We start from the raw sequence: 24,478 nt of genomic DNA on the forward strand, positions 1-24,478 counted from the left end.
AAGCCAACACCAGAAGCATCAGTTTGGAGGAAGAACCTCCGGGTAAAATCCGGTGCTTGTAGAACTGGGGAGGAACAAATAGCTAACCGAAGATCAGACCAGGCGGTTTCTGCAGAATCAGACCAGGTTAATCTATCTGGACAACTTTTTTTTAACATGTCCGTAAGTGGAGCAGCTCTAGTGGCGAAGTGACTTACAAACCGCCCGTAGTAACCTACTAAGCCTAAAAAGGTTCTTAACTGCGACTTTTTCTCTGGTCATGCCCAATTTTTGACTGCCTCCACTTTGTCTAGCTGGGGTTTTACATGCCCTCGACCAACAATGTACCCTAGATATTTGGCTTCTCTCATGGCTATGGCACATTTCTCGGCGTTAGCTGTTAACCCTGCTGACCTTAATGAAGCTAAGACCGCCTCAACTTTGGCTAAATGTGATCCCCAGTCTGGGGTATAAATCACTATATTGTCCAAGTAAGCGGCTGCATAAGCTGTGTGAGGTCGTAGCAATTTATTCATGGCCCTTTGGAAGGTGGCAGGTGCCCCATGCAACCCAAAGGGTAGGACTTTATATTGATAGAGACCATCGGGGGTGGAAAATGCAGTCTTTGGCTTGGCCGTGGAAGTCAGGGGAACTTGCCAATAGCCCTTTGTTAGATCAAGGGTTGTTAAATAATTGCTACCAGCAAGATTTTCCACTAGTTCATCCACACGTGGCATCGGATAGGCATCAAACTGCAACATACTGTTTAGGCGCCTAAAGTCATTGCAGAACCTAATTGTCCCATTGGGTTTCGGGACAAGCACAATGGGACTATTCCATTCACTAGTGGACTCTTCAATCACATCTAACTGGAGCATCTTCTAAACTCTTTTATCCTCCCCTAGGTGTCCCCCACAGACATGTGTATGTGCTGCTTTTAACAGTAGGGTTACATGGACCTGAGGAACCATTAATTGTTCTACTTTATCCCCCTGTACATTAGCAACTCTATACAGGAAATTATTTTTAACAATAAAATATGGTATACCTTCTGCAGGCTGGGTGGCTTTCGCTACCCCATTTACCTCAGTCACACTTTTAAAGGCATGTTCCAAAGTGGCATCATTAGGTTGGTCTCGAGCAAAGTTCTGCAGAGGAAACAAAATTGGTATTGCGGACCAGTCCGTATCCTCACTGACAGGTGGGATGGGCTCATCTGCGACATCCCCGACCAACGCTAGTTTGGACTGTCCATGTTTCCCTGCAGGTGGATGCTTTTGTGGAACTCCTGCTATGACTCCCAGGATGGCATTCCGGTTTGGCGGTTCCCAAAGATCGATGTCCAGATGTTGTGGATTCTTAGGCGGTTCCTTTAAGACCGGGCTTCCGACCATTGCATCAGTTGCCGGCATGTCCGGCCGGATCTGCTCACCGAGGACATCATTAAACAGTGGGAAGTCTCGCCCCAAAATGAGTGGATATGGGAGTTTAGGTGCTATGGCAGCTACCACCATAACAGTTTTGTCTTTAAGTGTGACTGGTAGTATTGTTGTTTCATACTCCTCTGTTGTGCCATGTACGCAAAGAACCTTCACCTTGGGCAACCGAGAAGTTATGATTTCGGGTAAGACAGAGCTGGAAACCAATGAGAGTTCACTCCCCGAGTCAACCAGGGCCAGAACAAGGTTTTGGTTGATTAGCACAGTCACCCAGAACAAACAAGGACTTCCTGAACAGTGTAACAGAATTTGTGGCTGCCTGCAACATCTGCGCTCAACACAAATCTCCCTGTCTGACTCCTATGGGTCCAATATTACCCCTTCCAGTACCTTCCAAACCCTGGACACACTTCAGCATGGACTTTGTCGCAGATCTTCCTCCCAGTAGAGGATTTAACACCATTTGGGTCTTGGTGGAACGCTTTTCAAACATGGCTCATTTTATTCCCTTAGTGGGTCTCCCTTCCCCCTCAGTCTTAGTACAACATTTCATCAAAGAGGTGTTTCGGCTCCATGGCTGTCCTCAAGAGATTGTTTCGGACAGAGGTATTTAATTTATTTTCAAGTTTTGGCGGCATGCTTTAGGCAAGAGTTTCTGTATTCAACTAAATTTCTCCTCTGCATATCATGGACAAACGGAGAGAGTAAACCAAGATCTTGAAACTTTTCTCAGGATATTTTCTTCTTCCAACCTGGACAACTAGGTTGACCTCTTACCCTGGGCCGCATTCGCTCACAACAACTTATTTCACGATTCTACCTCTTCCACACCGTTCTTTATTGTTAATGGATTACACCCTACGCTCCCCAAATTCTCTGACCTCCCACCCACCCATGTTCCTGCTGTTGAGGATCTTCTACGAAATGTTTCTGCTATTTGGTCTCGAGTTATTACCTGTTTCAAGAAATCCTCTAACCGCTACAAACTCATTGCGAATAGAAAACATTGGCCAGTTCCTGCACTCAAAGTAGGAGACAAGGTGTGGCTCTCCACCCGGAACATCTGTCTCAAGGTTCCTTCAATGAAGTTTGCTCCCCAGTTTATCGGACTGTATAAAATTTTACATGTTATTAAACTTGTCTCCTATAAATTACAGCTTCCTGCCTCGTTCGTATTTCCAATTCCTTCCACATCTCTCTTCTCAAGCCATTGATCATCAATAGATTTTCCACTACTACATCTTCCTCCTCAGTAAACATCTTGGTATCCAGTTAAAATTCTCCTCAGACTACCACCCCCAGACCAATGGTCAGAATGAACGGGTCTACCAGGATTTTGGAGACTTTTCTCCATTGTTATTGTTCTGACCATCAAGTCTCCTGGAGTGATCATCTTCCTTGGGCAGAAAACTCCCATAATAATCATCAGCACGCATCCACCGGTATATCCCCCTTCTTTACCATCTTCGGTAGACAGTTTTTCTGAGGATTCCAGTGTCTCCGTTCCCGCTATTCAAGGAATGGTTTGTGACTTTTCCAGCATCTGGTCTCAGGTTCAAGACAAGTTGTTGCAATCCTCCAACCTACACAAACACTTTGCGAATCGCCATCGCAGAACTCATCCAATTCTTTATGTGGTGTGGTTATCCACCTGTAACTTCAAACTCAAAGTACCATTAATGACATTTGCACCTAGTTATACTGGGCCCTTCTGTATCTCACACATCATCAATGCTGTTACCTACAAACTCCGGTTGCCTCCCTCTCTCCATGTACACAAATCCTTTCCCATATCTCTACTTAAACCTTTAATTTTTAATAATTTTTCTATGAGTCATCTTCCTCCTCCTCCCATCAAATCTGTCCTGGGAGATGAGTATGAGGTTGAACGTATCTTAGACTTCTGTACCATTCGAGGCACAACACAGTTCCTGGTCCACTGGAAAGGTTACGGCCCAGAAGAGAGGTCATGGGTGGACAAGAAGGATTTACACGCTCCAAGTCTACTCTCCAATTTCCTCAGGGGCCAGTCTGCTAATCATTCTGTCTCGGGGAGAGGGGAGGGAGCCATCTCCGAACTTACATTAGTTGTGAGAGGCGGCCTGTGATGCCCCGATCGTCGCTTTCCACTGTTTCCTGCCGCTGATCAGTAGCACATGTGCAGGTTGCCTCGCATCCCGTTGCTAGGCAACAAAATGCCATTGTCTTCCGGTTGGCTGTCAGCATCCCTGACTGCCTGCTACCCGCCCACCTATTGGTTTCACCCAGCTCCAGCACTTTGTTTGTAACCTGCATCTGTTCCTGCTGTGACCCAGCTATCTGCTCTGACCTTCCTTTTGGGCTTCGTTTTGGTACCTTGCTGCTAGTTCTGGTTTCCTGATTCCTGGCCTGCCTCTGACTATTCTTTGGATCTCCCTTTGAACCTCTCTGCCCGGTTGGTTCCGCTCCGTCCACTCTGTTACTACGCTGGTGGCTGACTCAGAGAACCGTGACCTGCGCACCCTCTTGCAGCGAAACCCAAACTCCCTTGTGGGGGTCCCTGGTGAACACCAGGGATACGTTAGACTCCTTGTTCAGCAGCACTAATACCGGCTAGTAACTTCTTCAGAAATTGTGACAGTTATGAAATCTACTAATATGATACAAAAATGTGAATGTTATGGAATCAAACATAGAAGTTTATGCTTTTTTCCATTCACTATGTTTGCTGAAGATGCAGGTTCAGTGGAAGAAGAGGAGGACCTTGTGGAGGACACCCGTGTAGTGTAATAGAGATACATGGATGAGGAAGCAGTGGGCAGCCTTCCATTCTCCAAGAATTCTATCAGAAAATGTATTAGTCCAATCAATTCTTAGAAAATGCCACACATCAAAATAACACAACCTTCACCTTCACAGCTTCACACTTTCCAACACATTGACACTACCCTGTCCTGTCAAACTGACACCACCCTCCTGCCCCTATGACAAATGTTTTCTCTACTTCCCATATGCAACATTTCCTCACTCCTGCCCCTCTGCCAAATATCTCTTCTCAGGCCCCTATTCCCTATTGTTTCCCTAGTTATCCTCTCCAACTTTATCCTTCTTATCCTCCCCAAGATCACCCTCACTATCCTCCCCAAGTTTACCCCATAGCCCCACTGCCAACTCCAGCCCCACTCCCCTCTGTTGCCCCTTCACCCTCTGCCCTCTGCTGCCCCACTGCCCTCTGTTGCCCCTCCACCCTCTGCTGCCCCACTGCCCTCTGCTTCCTTACCACTGTTGCAATCCATATCACGGATAGCACGCAGTCAAGGATAGAAAACCACCACTCCAAAAGTTAGTTCATGGGGCAAGCGTAGGATTATATGCGACTTCTTGCGTGTGTGTTAAGGGCAAGATGTGTGTAATTCTCAACTACTAGAACAGCTTCTTGAGATGCTCACCTTTACCAGCCCCCTGTCCAATGTACTAGATACGTTCCACAGTGCTCAGTTGCCCCCAGGACTTATGCTCGAGGTAGTAGTAGTTGTTGATTTACAATTGCCTGGTCAAGTGGACAGAACACGATAGAAGGTAGTGAGCTGCCTTGATGGTTTCATAAAGTAAACTGAGAATCAGACTGACACTTGCCTGGTGAAGTAGCACACAGTAGCAGGTAGTGAGCAACCAGATGGTGTAGTGTTTAGAAGAAAATCAAATATAAGTGCACTCTCAAATATAAGAACATGTGTGCTTCTTGGGAAAGAGAGCAACCCTCTGTTCTCTACAATTGAATAATCACTGTTCATAAATCCCAGCACACAGACCATGGTCTTATATATATTTACAATAAATTAGAAATATTTGATTTGAGTAACTACACCTCTACTATGTTTCATTTCTACAAGTAACAAGATTAGTTGGTAAACTTCAGTTGTGATAAGTAGTGTTGTATGCTGGGATTTATTAATACAGATGGTGTAGTGTTGCAAACTGACAATCAGACAAGCAGGGGTTAATGCAAATAACAGACTAACCATAGTCAGGAGTAGAGAAAATAACTGTTCCTATAAACAAGCCAGGGGTCAGGGCAGGTAGAGATATATATGCAGAGCCATTTAGCAAGCAAAGAGTCTGGAATGCAGAAGACAGCAGAATCTTTTAAAAAATCCAAGACAGACACTCAGTGGCGCACGCAGGGGGGGTTTCTGGTTCTCCAGAAACCCCCCTCCGCGAAGATCGTGGACTAAACAGTGCCCCTACATAGTACTGCACAGCAGCCAAGGCGCTGTCAAAGAAGCGTCCGCGGCGGTGCTGTATTGTAGTATAATACAGCACCGCCGTGGACGCTTCTAAGACAGCGCCGCGGCTGCTGTATAATAGTGCCGCCGAAATGGAGCTGCTGCGCATGCGCAGCAGCTCTCTTTTTCTCCCTCAATCAGTTCAGCTCATAGTCTCTGCCGACATGTGAAGTTGGCTTCAGAGGGTGACACGGCGGAACACTGACGTTATCCTGTAAAGTGCTGGTGACTGGTAGGTTTTCTCAAGTGCTGACAGCGACTAAACACTGGTTCCGCTTCATGATTGTATCCATGTATGTCAGCATAAGTGTTGCTCATCCAGTTGGTAGATGGCATCCTTCAGTTGGCGTGATTACCTGGCATCTGGTATTTCAGTACTACTCCCAGCATTAAAACATACCAGTAATTGTTCTGTGATACGGTACATTTTTGAGGGAGATCTTGCTGCTTATGAATGATGTATACAGTATATTAATAAGTATATTAATATTGTTTTAACTCTAAGTGCTTCATCACGATCATGCTCACTCATGTTCACTAAAGTGTGCAGGACTGCCCCCCTGAATCCTGAAGATTATAAACAGAGATATTCTCCTTATCTTATTGTGGATGACCCCTTGCTTCTTGTTGTCCTCTATTGGCTAATTGCTTCTCTTCCCTTTGTCTAATTGTTTACGTCTGATTTTTCAGTTCTACCTGTGCGTCCTGACATTGGTGTATGTGTTATCAAACCTGGACTTCCCATTAGACACAGTAGACTTGTACCAAAGTTTGTTGTAGGCTGGAAAGTGACAATATACATTGTGTTTTTTTGCATGAACTGAGTGGTTTGAGAATTGATGTAACATTTCTACAGTTAAATACACATTACTAGGTAGAAGAGGTATACTTAAGGAACATGATTTCAAAGAAGAAGGTATGAATTGTGCAGGCTGGTATCCAAAAATCCTGTTGTATGACAGGTCCAGCAAAGCTACAAAATGTGCTATGCAAAAGCATACCTGTCAACGTTTGAGCTTTGTTATTCAGGACAGTGCGGGCCTCTGACAAGGAGTCCTTTCCATGCCAGTGCTGGGTTGTGGAAGAGTCACATTTGGGGCATGCCACATCCCCTGGGATGTAACTTAGTCCTAACTGTCGTGATGGCGGAACAGTCTCCTAGAATCAAAACTGCCCAATTAAATCAGGATAGATGGGAGCATAGGCAAACCGAGGGGGGTTTCCTAGTGCCTGGGACCCCCCTCCAAGCCTGGGACACTGTATAATTGAGGTGGCTTGACCCTGCCCCTGCTTCACACGGCTCTGCTTGAAAAGGGAGAGCTGCTTGCACCTAACAGTAGTGTGCGCAGCATTGCCCATGTATATTATAGGGATAGGAAGAGTTGGAGAGCAGCCAAGCACTGTCTAAAATTATAGCCATGTCCCCATGCATGCTGGCCACGCCCACTGGCGGAATGGTGTGGAAACCCCCCTCTACAAATCCTGCGTTTGCCCCTGACACTGATAACAGAACAGATCAGGATACAAGGCACGCTAGGTAAAGCAGGAACTATCATCAGCATTGGTATGAAGCCAGAAAGTAATTTATAAAGGCAGCAGCAATCAGAAACTACAGGATGATTAGCTGCATGTGTGTGGTAGGTGATTGCACAGCTGAGGCTGCCAGACTGAGAGCTAAAGGAAGTGAACTGAAGGGTTGATCAAACACATAATAGCAGCAGTAATTGCATAGATGACAGCTCAAAGAAACAGGAGAGATCCTTATTTCTTAACATTACCCCTCCTTGAGGAGCGGTTGAAGGACCCCAATACCGAGGTATTACAGGATGGACCGACTATGCCACCCTGTCTGTTGTGTTGTTGGGGACTAGTGGTGCCTGCCTTGCTACCATCCCCTTTCTTCATCATAGATGCGCCCTCTAACCGTAGTAGGAAGGGCTTAAGCTGCTGCCACCACTGGACTCCTTAGCGGCATCCAGAACCGCATTATTCTGGGTAACTGTCGCTGCTAGTGCACCCTTTCGCTGGGCACCTGGGCCGACACCCATGACCTCTTCCCGTAGATCAGGGTTGCTGCGGATGGTGCCCTCTGGCCTATCACACTGGCCAGAGCAGGCAAGCGTTGGTAATGGAATGCTGGGTCCCAACCACAGCCGGGAAACGGATTAGATTTGGGTCTAATCTGCAGGTCACAGGAATTACAACAGGGAAGAAGTTGTCAAAGCAGGATCTTGAAGTAAATGATGTTTATTATTGCTGACAGAAATGATAGCGACCAAAAAAGAACGATTATTGTAAAAACAACAATGTGAAAAAAACGACTTTGCATGTAACAGGCATAAAGTTGTTGTGTGCCGCCTGTCCATAAGAGCAGTGTTCTTATTAATGGTATTGCAATGGAGGCAATATTGCTGATTGCAGTAAAGTCTGTACAACAGTCTTTATAGGACACTAAAGTAAGAAAGGTTCTAGACTCACAGTTCAATGATCTGTTCTCCAAGAGTGCGTCCCTCATGGAACCTTCTACCTCCCCTACAAGTCAAGGGGCGGCTTGTGCCGGGGTCCTAGGGTGGTGGAGTGGTCGGGTACTTGGGAAGTCCTGCCCATGCGCAGTAGAGATCTTTCATCCTTGTCTGCCGGATGAAGTCGGTCTTTGTCGCAGAACTTTCATATAACCAGATTAGTTTGGTGGTATCAAAGATTAAATCCTTCTATAGGTAGAAGTCTTTGGAGGGTAATTTGTATTGTTTTAGCAATTCTATCCAACGTGTTTCACTTGTGATAATGTGGTCTTCCTCAAGGGTATTTTTCCCCGATCAGCTTCTTATATAGAAAAACAGTACCAGGTGATTTGTAATTGAGTTAATTGAAAGTAGGTGAATTATTTGAAAGTAGGTGGAGACAGCACAGTGCAGTTGTCAGGAGACATATCCGATTACAAAGAACATCTTCGTATTTTCTTGTTTTATACCTGCATGATAGCACAGTCTTTCATATGTTTCATTGTGGTGACAAAAGCGCTTTCTTCAACTAGTCCAAAGTAATTATTTTATATGGTAATAAATCAAAGATAGGATTTGTTTTTGAGATTATGATTAGATAGATATTGATACCAAATGACACATTTGGTTGCTAGTTGCATGTAAGACACTTGTATCTACTTATAATCGCAATTCCTTCTTTATAGTTGATACAATGCTAACGTCTTAGTAGAGGCAGGGAATATGTATAGGATTGAAATATAGTCATTATCCATATTGCATACTTGGGGGTTGCTAACAGCAACATTGTATTAGCATGATTAGGGGTTGTCATCAACAACATTATATTTATACGTACATTGAAGTTCTTTTTGTACTCTTGGTAGAAATAACCAAAAAATTGCGGATGGAACATTATAGTGGTAGTTTGAAACACTAATAGTTAAGTGGGTATGCAGCATGTAACTAAAATGTAAATATAATATAAAGTGGGGTATGATAACACACAATGATGTTTGTTTCAGGCTAAGATAAAAAGGTCCCAAGGTCAAAATCTATATTGAGACATCTGGGTGCCAAGGTTTTAAGATTGAATAGCCACTTGGCTTCTTCCCTAGAAATGCAGGCAATGTAGTCTTCCCCTCTCCATGGCTTGGGCACTTTGCAAATACCCAAAAACTTCAGGGTAGATGGATCATGTTTGTGACATTTAGAATAGTGATCTGACATACTTTGGGTTTCTAGCTTCTTCCTTATGTTACACAGGTGTTCTGTGATCCAATGTGTAATTTTCGAATTGTGCAACCCATATTACCACAGGGGCACTCCAACAGATAGATAACTCCTATACCCCTATGTACCTATACCATCATAAAAGGTAAAGAGAGTAGGGATTGTTGTCCCATATGTGGTTGTTCTCCCAAAATGCCATAAACAGGTTTGCGTAACTAGGCATGAACTTCGCGCTCATAGCAGTTCCACAAACCTGTTTACTGTATCTACCATTGAACCACAAGTAATTGTGATTTAAAATAAATGAGTTTCCTTCCATGATGAAATTTAGCCCCAGCTCCAAGATCAGAGGCATCCACCTCAATGATGAAGGGTTGCTCCAGATTATGGTGCTTGAGCAGCGGTGCTCACAATAAGCCTTTGCTAATGTAAGAAAAGCTTCTGAAGCTTCTGAGGACCAATCAGACAGAGCTGCTTCTTTACGGGTCATATCAATAAGAGGAGTAACAATAATCTAGAAATAATAATATATAAATATAGAATAATAATATATAGAAAGACTTTATGAAGCTCCAGTAAAGGCAAGAAATCCCGACAAAGCTTTAAGGCTGGTAGGTTGGTAGGTTGGATTCACTCCTGCATTGTCTGAACTTTGCTAGGGTCCTTAGTGAATCCTTGGTGGGAAATGATGTAGGCCAGGACGATCACTTGCAAAAACTCAAACTCACACTTCTTCAACTATGCAAATAATTTTAACTCTAAAGTTTGTGAAGGACTCACTTACTGTGGTCACGATGCTGCGTCAAAGAGCGAGAGTATATCAGGATGTCATCCAGATAAACCATGATGTATCTTCTAAGAACCTCTCTCAGGTCATCAGTAGTGAGTTCCTGAAATACAGCAGGGGCATTACTGAACCTGAAAGGCATAAAAAGATACTTGTAGTGCCCTGTATGGGTATTGAAAGCGGTTTTCCACTCGTCCCTCTGGCAAATTCATATAAAGTTATATACTCCTCTGAGATCTATTTTAGTTAAGACTGATGTTCCCTTTAGTTTATTAAACAGTTGGGGATCGAATGAAGAGGATACCTGTTCTTAATGGTTATCTGGTTCAATCCTCGATAGTCAACACAAGCCACCATCTTTTTTTTTCACTAAGAATAAACCTTCACCTAATAAAGACTTGGAGGGTCTGAAAAAGTCTTCAGAAAAAAAGTCTTCAACAGCCTTGCGTTTTGGGGAAGCCAGATTTAACAGACCGGCAGCTTAGCCCCTTGCAGAAGGTCAATGGCGCAGTCATATGGCCTATGGGGTGGAAGTGAGTCTGTCACTACCATACAGAATACATCAGCAAATTCAAGATATGATGTAAAAACAGAACCAGGTAAAGATGAGGCCAGTCTCACAGGAATTGAGAAACAGGATTGTGAACTCACCCCAGCGAGTGATCTGTCTTTGTGGCCAATCATTTTGGGGGTCATGTTGAAAGAGCCACAGAAAACACCAAAAATAAAGGATAATTAGGAAACCTAACAATGTAAAATGAGATAACCTTAGAATGCAGACATCCCACCCGTAAGGTAAGTGGGGTATTTTTCAGTCTTATGGGTTCTCCCGAGAGCAAGTTTCCATCCAAACCTGAAATGCACACTGGGGTTCAAGAGATAGTGGATATCTTAAGCATCTGTACAATTCCTTTATCAATAAAATTACCTGCTGCTCCGCTATCCACCAAAGCAGTGGTAGGAAAATTAATCATGTCAAAGGATATTTACAAAGCGATCTGTAGGGAGGTAGGAGCTGGAGAGTTGTTTTTTGCCTAGGAAAAGCTCCCTAACTTTGCCTAGGCCCTGAAGTTTCCCAGCTTCTTTGGGCATTCTTGTACCGAATTTGGAGAGTGAGATCGAGTGACAGCAGAAGATGACTCTTTCTCCTGGAGGTGTTCCTTGTATCCTCTGTCTTTTCAGATAGACCAACTCATAAAAGTCTCCATCATAAGTAAAGCATCCTTAATTTGGTCAGACAGTCCCACTCTGAATTGACTATGGAGCGCTGGGACGTTCCAAACAGAGTCCAAGGACTACCTACGGAATTCTGTGCAGTATTCCTCTGCTGATTTACACCCTTGTCTAAGGGCACGAAGACTGGATTCCGCGGTAGATACCCTATCGGGATCATGATTCAGGAGCGCCAGGGCACTGAAAAAGGCATCAATATATAATAATGATGGATTGCTAGTGTCAAGTCTGAAGACTGAGGTCTGCAGGCCTTTTTGTAATAGGTATATCACAATACCCACACACTGCTCCGCTGAACCCAAAGAGTTTGGCTGGAGACTGAAATAAAGTTTGCAGCTGTCTTTGAAATTTCTAAAGTATGTAATCCTCAACTACTAGAACTGCTTCTCGAGATGTTCACCTTTAGTAGTCTCCTTTCTGAGGAACCAGATACGTTCCACAGTACTCAGTTGCCCCAAAACTTAAGCTCTGGTGGTAGCAGTTGTTGATTTACAATTGCCCAGTGGAGTGGATAGAACATGGTAGGAGGTAGTGGGCAACCTTTATGGTTTCTTAGAGTAAACTGAGAATCAGACTGGAATTTGACTGGTGAAGTGGGCAGCAGGTTGCAAACTGACAATCAGACAGGCAAGGGTTAATGCAAATAGCAGACAGGTCACGATCAGGAGTAAAGAAGACAGCAGTTCCTATAAACAAGCCAGGTGTCAGGCCAAGAGTCCAGATTGGAGAAGACAGCAAAATCCTGTAAACAATCTGGGCCAAATATTGATAACAGAACAGGTCAGGATACGTGGCACACTAGGTCAAGTAGGAGCTATCACCAGCATTGGTATGAAGCCAGGAATAGGTTTATAAAGGCAGCAGCATCAATCATAAATTGCTGCTGGTGATTAGCTGCATGAGTGTGGTAGGTGATTGCACAGCTGAGACTGCCAGACTGAGAGCTGAATAAAGTTTGTAACTATTTATGTAGCAACCAGCTGAAGCAGTGAACTGCAGGAATGATCCTACACATAAAAGCAGCAATAAGTGCATAGATGACAGATCAAACAGGAGAGATCCTTTTTTCTTAACAGTGTGTGGATTTAAAATGGGAGTGAGGAGCCAAGGCAGGAAAGGGTATGCGTTGTCTCCTATAAAGAGTTAGAAGAAAGACAAAAAAATTAATAGCAGTGAGTAACTAAACATACAAACAGTTAGGGAGATCTCTTAACATGATATTTTGCTATTGTAATGCTACAATAATTGACAGTGTTACTATTTTGTAAAGGTGACAGGTCTACCATTTTTCCAATGTATGTAGGACAACAAAGGTTTGCTTATAAATAATAAAGTGGTAGAAAATAGTACCTTATATCCTCGGTGTCCATGTGGCCTTGCACCTCGTTTCCTCTGTTTCACATGCCTTGCAGATTTTGTACTCTCCTTGTATATTATAAAGTATAGACATACTTAAATGTATTGATGCCTATGCAGGTGGCCATTTTCATGGAGACCAAGATTTAATCAAAGACTGACAGGTAAGGCAACATGACTTCAGTAATTGAGACAGAAATGTAAAAGATACTTCAGTGTCACGGGCACTAGGAGTCTTTGCCCAGGATATCACCAGATGATGTTCTTACCAGAGTAATATAGCTGGTACTATGGTCCTCTGGTAGCAGGGTGACAACGGAACAGGAGAATCAGCAGATGGTGAGAGAATGCTCAAGGAAAGTCTATGACTAGCAGCAACTGGTAATGACTTAGATGTATGAACACGAGGAACCAGATGGACAAGTAAACGTGAGGAGAGTCAGTGGTCTGCGTACAGCAAGTTGTACCACTGCTATAGTGAGGAGGAATGTCCAGGAGTAGAGAGGAGGTAGTGAAAGTCAGTGGTCTGCGTATAGCAAGTTGTACCACTGTCTATAGTGAAGGAATGGATTCCAGGTGCAAGTAGGTAACGGGAAAGTCAGTGGTCTGCGTACAGCAAGTTGTACCACTGCTTATGTGAGAGGATACTTGAAAACTGGTGCCAATGGGAAACAGGAGTCAGTGGTCTGCGTTCAGTAAGTTGTACCACTGCTATATATATGTGAGGAGGGGCACGAGGAGATGAATGGAATGCAGAGGATACACGGGGCACACGGAACTTGATCCCACGATGATAACCACAATACAATAATAACTGACAAGCGCTGCTTGAAGTATACAAAGTCACTATAGAGATCCAGGTAATAGGAAACAAAGTCAATAGTAACAATAGCTTCAGTAGATGGAAGACTCCGGAGATGAACACAACACAGTCCAGACGGATATGCAATACAATAGCAAAGTCAATGGAAAGTATGCATACCGCGGTTCAGGAGAGCAGGCTGTCAAGGAGACGTGCAGGTATACCTGAACGGCTGAACGCCGGCAGGAGGAGAGACCACTGGAGGCTGGAAGCGGTAATCAGGTTGGTGCAGCGCACGGAAGGTAACCGGTAATCAACGGAGCAATACTCAGGAAGCAGTAGTAAGTAAAACTGGAAACATGATGAACACGGGAGAGTTGAGGCTGTCTGGTATCCGGCAGTAGTAGCGGAGGCAGCAGAGGGAAGGCACGCTGAACACAGGAGAGTAGAGGCGGTCTGGAATCCGGCAGTAGTAGCGAAGGCAGCGGAGGGGAGACACGCTGAACACAGAAGAGTAGAGACGGTCTGGAATCCGGCAGCAGTAGCAGATGGGAATCAGTGGAGAGCTGACACGATGAACACAGGAGAGTTGAGACGGTCTGGAACCCGGCAGTAGTAACGGAGGCAGCGGAGAGCAGACACGCTGAACACAGGAGAGTTGAGGCGGACTGGAATCCGGCAGCAGTAGCAGATAGGAATCAGCTGAGTGCAGACACGATGAACACAGGAGACTTGAAGTGGTCTGGAAACCACAATCGTAGTAGACAGGAATCAGCTTGAGCTGAATACACGAGGAAACACAGGAACACCTTCAGAGGCTCATGGGGAATGAGACTCCAAGATCATCCAATCATCAATTAAAAGCAACAGGTACTGAAGGTTTCATAAGGGCTGCACATGCGCAGACCCTCAGGATGGCACAGGAGAAATGGCACTCACAGTCCGGTGAGTGACAGTACCCCCCCTTTTAAAGGTGGGCACAGAAAACATGGAACCGAGTTTGTCCGGAAACTTGGAATAAAACTTCTTAAGAAGAGCTGGAGCGTTGAGATCTTCTGCTTTAATCCATGAACGCTCTTCAGGACCAAAGCCCTTCCAATGAACGAGGAAACGAAGCACTCCTCGCGAAGTTTTTGCATCTAATATGTGAGTAATCTCAAAGTCCTCCTCTTGATGAGCTTGAACTGGCCGAGGTGCTGAAGGAGGGACCGAGAAACGGTTGATGATAAGAGGTTTGAGCAAAGACACATGGAAGGCATTGGAAATACGAAGGTTCTTAGGTAGTAGAAGTTTGAAACAAACTGGATTAATCACTTGAATGATCCTATATGGACCAATAAAACGAGGAGCGAACTTCATAGATGGGACCTTCAAACGAATATTTTTGGTTGATAACCATACACGATCTCCGATTTTAAGTGGTGGAATAGCCCGTCTCTTTTTATCTGCAAAAGACTTATATCTGGCAGATGTCTTCTTTAAACAGGTTTTGACCTGAGACCAAATATTTTTGAAGGTCTGACAAACAGTCTCTACAGCAGGAACTTGGGTGGGAGGGAGGGCAGGAAATTCCGGAAAAGACGGATGGTGACCGTAAACCACAAAGAATGGAGTTTTAGAAGATGATTCATGATACATGTTGTTATGAGCGAATTCAGCCCATGGAAGCAAATCTACCCAGTTGTCTTGGTTGGCTGAAGAGAACATCCTTATAAAAGTCTCAAGATCTTGATTGACCCTTTCGGTTTGTCCGTTTGATTGAGGATGGTAGGAAGATGAGAGTGATAATCGGATACCCAAGGTCTTACAGAGGGCCCGCCAGAATCTGGAAACGAATTGCACTCCTCTATCTGAAACAATCTCGGAAGGGCATCCATGAATACGGAAGATTTCTTTGATGAAATAATCAGCCAGAGTAGATGAAGAAGGTAAACCGGTCAAAGGAACGAAATGTGCCATCTTCGAAAATCTATCCACCACTACCCAAATAGTATTGCACTTTTTACTAGGAGGAAGATCAGTAACAAAGTCCATACTAATATGGGTCCACGGCTTGGAAGGAATGGGTAGTGGTTGAAGCAAACCCGCTGGAGTTCTGTGGGGAGTCTTAAACTGGGAACACAATTCACAAGCAGCCACAAAATCTTTGACATCTCTCCTCATAGAAGGCCACCAGTAACTTCAAGAAAGAATTTCAAAAGTCTTGCGTTCACCAGAATGTCCAGAAAAACGAGAAGAGTGAAACCACGAAAGGATTTTCTTCCTAAGAGCAGGAGGCACTAGGGTTCTCCCAAATGGTAGCACCTTAGTGGAAGAAGCAGCCAGAGAAACACATTTGGGGTCTAATATAGAGTGGTTAGGACCATCTTCAACGTCTGAGGACGTCACAAAAGCTCGAGATAGGGCGTCTGCTTTTTTATTTTTCGCAGCTGCTTTAAAGGTTATGATTAGTTCAAAAGGAGAAAAGAAAAGAGACCATCTTGCTTGACGAGGATTCAAACATTGAGCAGACTGTAAATATGACAAATTTTTATGATCAGTAAAAATTGTCACAGGGTGACGAGCTCCTTCCAACAAATATCTCCATTCCTCTAATGCTACTTTTATAGCCAGCAACTCCTTGTCCCCGATGGTATAATTCTTCTCCGCAGGCAGAAGACCCCGAGAGTAAAAGGCACAAGGATGGAATTTTTGTTGCTCCGATCTTTGGGAGAGAATGGCTCCTAAGCCAACATTAGAGGCATCTACCTCTAGGAAGAAGGGAAGCGTCACATCATGCTGTCGAAGAACAGGAGCGGAGGAGAAGGCCTCTTTGAGAAACTGGAAGGCTTGAAGAGCCTGAGAGGACCATTGTTTAGTATTGGCCCCTTTACGAGTTAGGGCCACAATAGGAGATGCAATCGAGGAAAAATCTTGAATGAAGCATCTATAGTAATTGGCAAAACCTAAAAAACGCTGAATTGCACGAAGAGTAGTTGGCTGAGGCCAATGTAATACAGCATTCACCTTTTCTGGATCCATCTGAAGACCAACTCCGGAGACAATATATCCCAGAAATGGAATCTGGGGCAACTCGAATGAACATTTTTCTAACTTGCAGAATAATGAGTTTTTCCGGAGTCTGGAAAGGACCTCTGTCACATGGTGATGATGAGAAGGCAGGTCCTGAGAAAAGATTAATATGTCATCCAGATAGACGACGACACAAACATATAACAAGTCCCGGAAGATCTCATTAATGACACCTTGGAAAACAGCGGGGGTGTTACATAACCCGAAGGGCATTACTAAATATTCATAATGCCCGTCTCTGGTGTTGAAAGCTGTCTTCCATTCGTCACCGGACCTGATTCGAATGAAATTATAGGCACCACGAAGATCCAACTTGGTAAAGATCCGGGCTCCCTTGATACGATCAAATAACTCAGTAATTAATGGAATGGGATACCGATTTTTGATAGTTATGGCGTTAAGTCCACGGAAATCTATGCAAGGACGTAATGACCCATCCTTCTTTTTTATGAAGAAAAACCCTGCTCCAGCGGGAGAGGTAGAAGGTCGAACAAATCCTCGCTGGAGATTCTCTTTGATGTACTCAGATGTGGCTTGAGTCTCAGGTAACAAAAGTGGATACACACGACCCCTGGGAGGAGTCTTGCCAGGTTGAAGATCAATCGGACAGTCCCACGAACGATGAGGAGGAAGACGTTCAGACTGAATTTTATCAAATACATCGGCAAAAGAAGCATACTGAGAAGGAAGTCCCGGTGAACAAGGTGAAATGGAGGATTGCTGTATCTTAAGAGGAACGACTTGAGAGAGGCAACGATGATGACATTCAGGCCCCCAAGACGTAACTTGAGGAGTGTGCCAGTCAATCTGGGGAGAATGACGTTGAAGCCATAGAAGGCCTAATACAATCGGACTGGTAGTAACAGGAAGAATTAAAAATGAAATTTCTTCCTGGTGTAATACAGCAATTTGAAGGGTTACTGGAGACGTACTCTGGGTGATGAGACCATTAATAATGCGTGATCCATCGATAGCAGTCACAGTAATAGGTATTTTCAAAGTAATCACTGGTAGGGACCATTGATTCACGAGGGATTTAGAAATAAAATTTCCTGCAGCTCCAGAGTCAATAAGTGCTTGGGACATGAAAGATTTGGTAGCAAACGAAACCGTAACATCAAAAGCACAAACTTTTAATTTCGTAGAACATGGAGAGGACTCCAGGGACCCTAACTTCACCTCTCCAGAACTGGTTAGGGCCTGGCATTTCCCGATTTTTTAGGGCATGAATTAAGCATATGAGTAGAATCAGCACAATAGATACAAAGTCTATTTTTTACTCTTCGGTCCCTCTCCTCTGAAGTTAATTTGGAGCGACCTATCGCCATAGGTATCACCGGAGATGAAACTTGGCGAACTTGAGGACTTGAGCGAAGAGGTGCTTTAAATGAAGCTTTTTTTTCAGACTCTCTTTCACGAAATCTCATGTCTACACGATGGCAAAGAGAAATCAAATCTTCTAGAGAAGTAGGTAATTCTTGAGTAGTCAGTGCATCTTTAATTTTATCAGAAAGCCCTTGCCAGAAGGCGGCAATTAAAGCTTCAGTGTTCCACTTGAGTTCAGAGGCTAATATCCGAAATTGAATGACGTACTGGGCTACAGTACGAGAACCCTGACGTAGACGGAGGATGCTGGATGCAGCGGAAATAACACGACCAGGTTCATCGAATACACTTCGAAACGTGGAAATAAATTTGGCACTATCTTGTAATAATGGATCATTTCTTTCCCACAGAGGGGAAGCTCATGCGAGAGCTTGTCCGGAAAACAAGGAAATGAGATAGGCCACTCTGGAACGATGAGTAGAGAAATTGTGAGGTTGAAGCTCAAAATGAACTGAGCATTGATTTAGAAAACCCCTGCATGTTTTGGGGTCCCCATCATATTTTGAAGGAGTAGGCAGGTGTAGCGTGGAAGCAGTAGACACCTGGGATGGCACTGGGAAACGGAGGAAGGCACAGGAGCATCAACAGTAGCTGTGATATTTTGCGCAGACGTTCTTTGGGAGGCTAACGCCTGGCAACATTGCAGCAATTGTTGTTGGCGAACATCCTGTTGTTCAATACGGGTAACCAGATACTACAGCATCTCTTTAGCTGTAGGTTCCGCTCCTGGGTCTGTCATGGCCTGATCTTACTGTCACGGGCACTAGGAGTCTTTGCCCAGGATATCACCAGATGATGTTCTTACCAGAGTAATATAGCTGGTACTATGGTCCTCTGGTAGCAGGGTGACAACGGAACAGGAGAATCAGCAGATGGTGAGAGAATGCTCAAGGAAAGTCTATGACTAGCAGCAACTGGTAATGACTTAGATGTATGAACACGAGGAACCAGATGGACAAGTAAATTTGAGGAGAGTCAGTGGTCTGCGTACAGCAAGTTTTACCACTGCTATAGTGAGAAGGAATGTCCAGAAGTAGAGAGGAAGTAGTGAAAGTCAGTGGTCTGCGTATAGCAAGTTGTACCACTGTCTATAGTGAAGGAATGGATCCCAGGTGCAAGTAGGTAACGGGGAAGTCAGTGGTCTGCGTACAGCAAGTTGTACCACTGCTTATGTGAGAGGATACTTGAAAACTGGTGCCAATGGGAAACAGGAGTCAGTGGTCTGCGTTCAGTAAGTTGTACCACTGCTATATATATGTGAGGAGGGGCACGAGGAGATGAATGAAATGCAGAGGATACACGGGGCACACGGAACTTGATCCCACGATGATAACCACAATACAATAATAACTGACAAGCGCTGCTTGAAGTATACAAAGTCACTATAGAGATCCAGGTAATAGGAAACAAAGTCAATAGTAACAATAGCTTCAGTAGATGGAAGACTCCGGAGATGAACACAACACAGTCCAGACGGATATGCAATACAATAGCAAAGTCAATGGAAAGTATGCATACCGCGGTTCAGGAGAGCAGGCTGTCAAGGAGACGTGCAAGTATACCTGAACGGCTGAACGCCGGCAGGAGGAGAGACCACTGGAGGCTGGAAGCGGTAATCAGGTTGGTGCAGCGCACGGAAGGTAACCGGTAATCAACGGAGCAATACTCAGAAAGCAGTAGTAAGTAAAACTGGAAACATGATGAACACAGGAGAGTTGAGGCTGTCTGGTATCCGGCAGTAGTAGCGGAGGCAGCGGAGGGAAGGCACGCTGAACACAGGAGAGTAGAGGCGGTCTGGAATCCGGCAGTAGTAGCGAAGGCAGCGGAGGGGAGACACGCTGAACACAGGAGAGTAGAGACGGTCTGGAATCCGGCAGCAGTAGCAGATGGGAATCAGTGGAGAGCTGACACGATGAACACAGGAGAGTTGAGACGGTCTGGAACCCGGCAGTAGTAACGGAGGCAGCGGAGAGCAGACACGCTGAACACAGGAGAATTGAGGCGGACTGCAATCCGGCAGCAGTAGCAGATAGGAATCAGCTGAGTGCAGACACGATGAACACAGGAGAGTTGAAGTGGTCTGGAAACCACAATCGTAGTAGACAGGAATCAGCTGGAGCTGAATACACGAGGAAACACAGGAACACCTTCAGAGTCTCATGGGGAATGAGACTCCAAGATCAGGCAACTAGGTAATGATCACAGGTGGTTTAAATAGGGAGGGTTGCCTGATCATCCAATCAATTAAAAGCAACAGGTACTGAAGGTTTCATAAGGGCTGCACATGCGCAGACCCTCAGGATGGCGGACGGCCACGGTTCCTGAACACAGGAGAAATGGCACTCACAGTCCGGTGAGTGACATTCAGTGTTTAGAGATTCATTAGCTGCTTTTCTTTAACGCATAGTTGCCTACTCTCCCGGAATGTCCGGGAGACTCCTGCATTTCTGGTAGACCTCCCAGGAGAGCAGGGCAACCTCCCACTTCTCACCCCCATAATAGATAAGTGGCGGGGGGGGCTTAATGACGCAAATATCATGTCATCTTAGCCCCGTCCCCTGTTGTAATTGTCCAAAATTGTGACAATCGTTTAGGGAGCGGGGCCAAAATTATGCGATTCGTCAAGCCCCGCCCCCGCACGCCCACCTCCCCCGGGATCTCCCTGAAGCCAACGAGGAAAAGTTGGCAAGTATGCTTAAATGTGGCATATTAGTGGAGCTGAAGGGTCAAAGAAGAGGACGTTCTGGCCAGTACTGTGAAAGAGGAGATCCCACATTTTTATGTAAAAACATGGATGTTCCTACATTAGGAACATTTTCACATTTCACTCTGACAAGGTAAGTAATGTTGTTATTAAATTACCATAATACAAGTACAATGCATAGATTAAAGCATACTTTACAGGGCTTGAAGCTTAGTGACTTATTAATGTGAAACCACACATTGGGCCTGATTCATTAGCGCACACATTCTGAGCACAACCCCCACTCAGAATTTCACACCCATATTTTGGTTTTACATGCATCAAGCCACGGATCTCAAGATCCGTGACCTGTTGAATTCAGGAGCATGGCTGCTGTTGTATACAGGCGCTGCAGTTACCTATGTACCTGTCAGCGGCTGCTGAGCTGGTGGATCGACTGGCATTACATTCGACCAACCCGCCGGCTCTTTAGTGTGTTAATGCTATTAACCTTAGTGCTGCCACACTAGTGCTGGTTTCGGCAAAATTAGGGGAAAAAATGTGTGGGCTCCCCCCGATTTTACTGAAACCAGCACTAGCCAACCAGGTTGGTGGCACTATAACAGGGGGGGCACGCTGCAGTGGGTCCCCCTCCAATAATGGCAATCCAACCCCAGGCTGTTCAGCACAGGGCTGGTTTCTCTAGGGAATGAAGTCTGCAAAAAAAAATAAAAATGCTGAAAGCACTAGGGCTCTTCCTACACCCCTGGGGTGGTTGGTGTAGGGTAAAACTTTGTGGAACTACAAATCCCAGCCAGTCCGGGCTGCCATTAACAGTCTGAGCATGTTGGTGCTTGTAGAACTACAAGCACCAGCATACTCATGGCAGTCAGGGCATTCTGGTACCTAAAGAACCACAAGTGTCACCATGCGCTGACACCTAGGGCTCGCTATGACCTGTAGTCTCACAAAGCCAATCCGCCAGCTAACTAGTCCAAGAGCTGGACCAAGAAATACGGCCCCAGTGCATGGCTGCGTGCACTTTAGTTTGGCAAGCCCACAATGTACATTGCCTATGGCCATACTCCCCTTCCCCGCCTTGATCACTCCCCTTTATTGTAGGCTGCAGTAAGTGTCCTTTGTGTGCAGTAGAGCACAGGAAAGGTCTCTTTTGCCGGACGTTTCTGATGGTTTTGAGCATGTATAGAGTGATTTTTAGTACAAAACGCTCAAAATCAGCAGATACGTGCCCTAATGAATCAGGTCCATTGTGTCTAAAGAGCAGTCCTATATATCAGCAAACCTCATACATCTGCCTAGAAGTGTGTTACCATTTTTCTTTTTTTTTTTTTACTGTATTTGGTGTTTTATATGTTTTATATAGGGTTTGTACATTTTACCAAAACCAAAGTGAGGCAGATGCAGTGCTACTTCACATACAGTTTAGGTTAACGTGATATGACAAAAAGGACATCCTTAATGTGTTGTGCGTAGCAGGGTTGGAGCACTCGCTAAGTGACCTAGGCTCCTACCTAGGGCATTATCTTACCCTGTTTTGTTTTTGTTTTTTTACACTGAGAACTTCAGTCAGAGTGGGGCCCAGATGTAGGCTATCGGAAAGGTATTTTGGCAGGGGTGAAAAGGAGGATGGTGGGTAAGGGATGGGGTGGTCCAACCCAGTATCTTGCCTAGGGCCCCATGGCATCTTTATCTGGCCCTGTTGCATAGCACAGTCCAAAGAAAAACGAAAATACATGTGTCAAATCTTTTTTTTAATGGTTCTTTTTTTTTTTTTCTTTGCAAAGTAACAAAACATATCCTGACAAGTACCAACACAGTGATGTATGGTTTAGAACATAACATAGATTAAGTTTATGTAGGAGGGTGGGTGTGTTTGAAAGGAAGACAGTCAAGGTAAGGAGGGTGGGGCTCTCCGGTGGCGGCCTAAAGCTTGATTATGTGGTGACCTACATTTATTACATTAAAACAGAAGGTCTGGTAATCCAGTTCTACGAATACTCACAAATATTGTACTTATGGTTCCTTTTTGACTGATGCCATGTACCATATGTTAAATACAGATATATGTATTGCAAGTAAACACTTGGTATGAATGACATGGTTATAAACCATGGCCAAAGTAGGAATTCAGTATTTAGGTACTTAAGTGCTGGTATGGAAATTTGAAGTGAATGGCTGGCAGCCTGAGTGCAGTCTAGACCCCCAGATGCTCTATAGGTTTGAATTGTGAAATTCATTTTAGATTCTTTTGAACACTATATAGTATAATACATACCTCCCAACATTTAGGTAGGTGGCCTCGGGACAAGGGTCATGGCCATATTATGATAAGAGCGTGGCCACATCCTGTGTGCAGAATAGCATTGAACAGAAAATACCTCCCTAATTGAACAAACCTACCCCGATCGGGATGGCGAGACAAAGTCCTCAAGTCAGGACTGTCCCGCCTATATAGAGACGGTCGGGAAGTATGTAATATTACTGTTTCTGTTACTCTCGCATCATTCCTTTGTGTATTTACATTTTCCATCAGGTATCTTTTATTTCTCCACATTTCCGTAATGTCTCCCTTTTGTTTCTTCACCTCTCCCTTATGTTTCCAGCTATCTGTGTGCCAGAGGTACATGTAATAATGTGATTGTTTTATTCAGGTTTTTATGTTTGTTATAAGCAATAACTATTTCACTGCCTAATGCCAATATATTCATGTTAGTTGCTCTACTACAAAAATGAAAACCTCATACATATATATTTGCCTAGTAGAATGTACTTTCAATTAAAGTAAAAAAATCACTTCTGTCATTTTTAATAATTTACTCCCTGCTCCTTGTAGATTGGAGAAAGTTTCACTACTTAAAATTTGGATTCCCCACAAATTGCTGAAGTGGAGTGAATCTGTCCTACAAGGTGGATTACCTCAATAACTGATCCCTGCTAATATTTAGCTAAGATATTATATGCAACACTCTTAAACATCTCAGAAATATAACTTAATAATGAGAGGCTGCCATAACAAGTAAAAGTTATGAAACAATCTCTAAAGCTGGGTATACACTACAGAAATATATATATATATATATATATATATATATATATATATATATATATATATATATATATATATACACACACACAAAAACTAATAATTTGACTTACCGTCCCTTTCTCAGTGATGGGATGCAAATGAAAAGACTGGTCCGTCCACTGTGCCCTGAGACAGGTCAGGTGGCGTGTTTCTCCTTCTCTAGTTGTTGTACCTGGTCCTGGTCTGGGACACAGGTGTAAGCCGCTCTAGATGAGAGTTAAAAAAAAAAATTGGCTTAAAACAAAAATAAAAATAATATAGCAATTCCAGACAGTGTAGCCTTTTCCTGTACATACTACCCTCACAATCCCAAACAAAATGTACACACAACACTCTTGGCAGAGTGAAAGGTGATGGCGTATTGGGAGAGGTACAACTCATTTGATGGTGATATCAGCCAAAACTTATCCGGAAAGACTAAAAGACCTTTATATGTTTAGTTTGGAGCAGAGAAGGGAAAGAGGGGACAAGATAGAAACTTTCAAATATATCAAGGGTTATAACAAGGTGCAGGAGGGAAACATTCTACAAAGGAAGAGAAGTATTAGAACACGAGGACATGCACTGACACTGGGGGGAAGTAGGTTCAGAGGAAATGTGAGGAAAAACTACTTCACAGAAAGGGTAGTGGATAAGTGGAATAGCCTCCCATCAGAG

The sequence above is a fragment of the Mixophyes fleayi genome, chromosome 12 (genome assembly GCF_038048845.1).
Source record: "Mixophyes fleayi isolate aMixFle1 chromosome 12, aMixFle1.hap1, whole genome shotgun sequence".
NCBI classification, from domain to species: Eukaryota; Metazoa; Chordata; class Amphibia; order Anura; family Limnodynastidae; genus Mixophyes; species Mixophyes fleayi.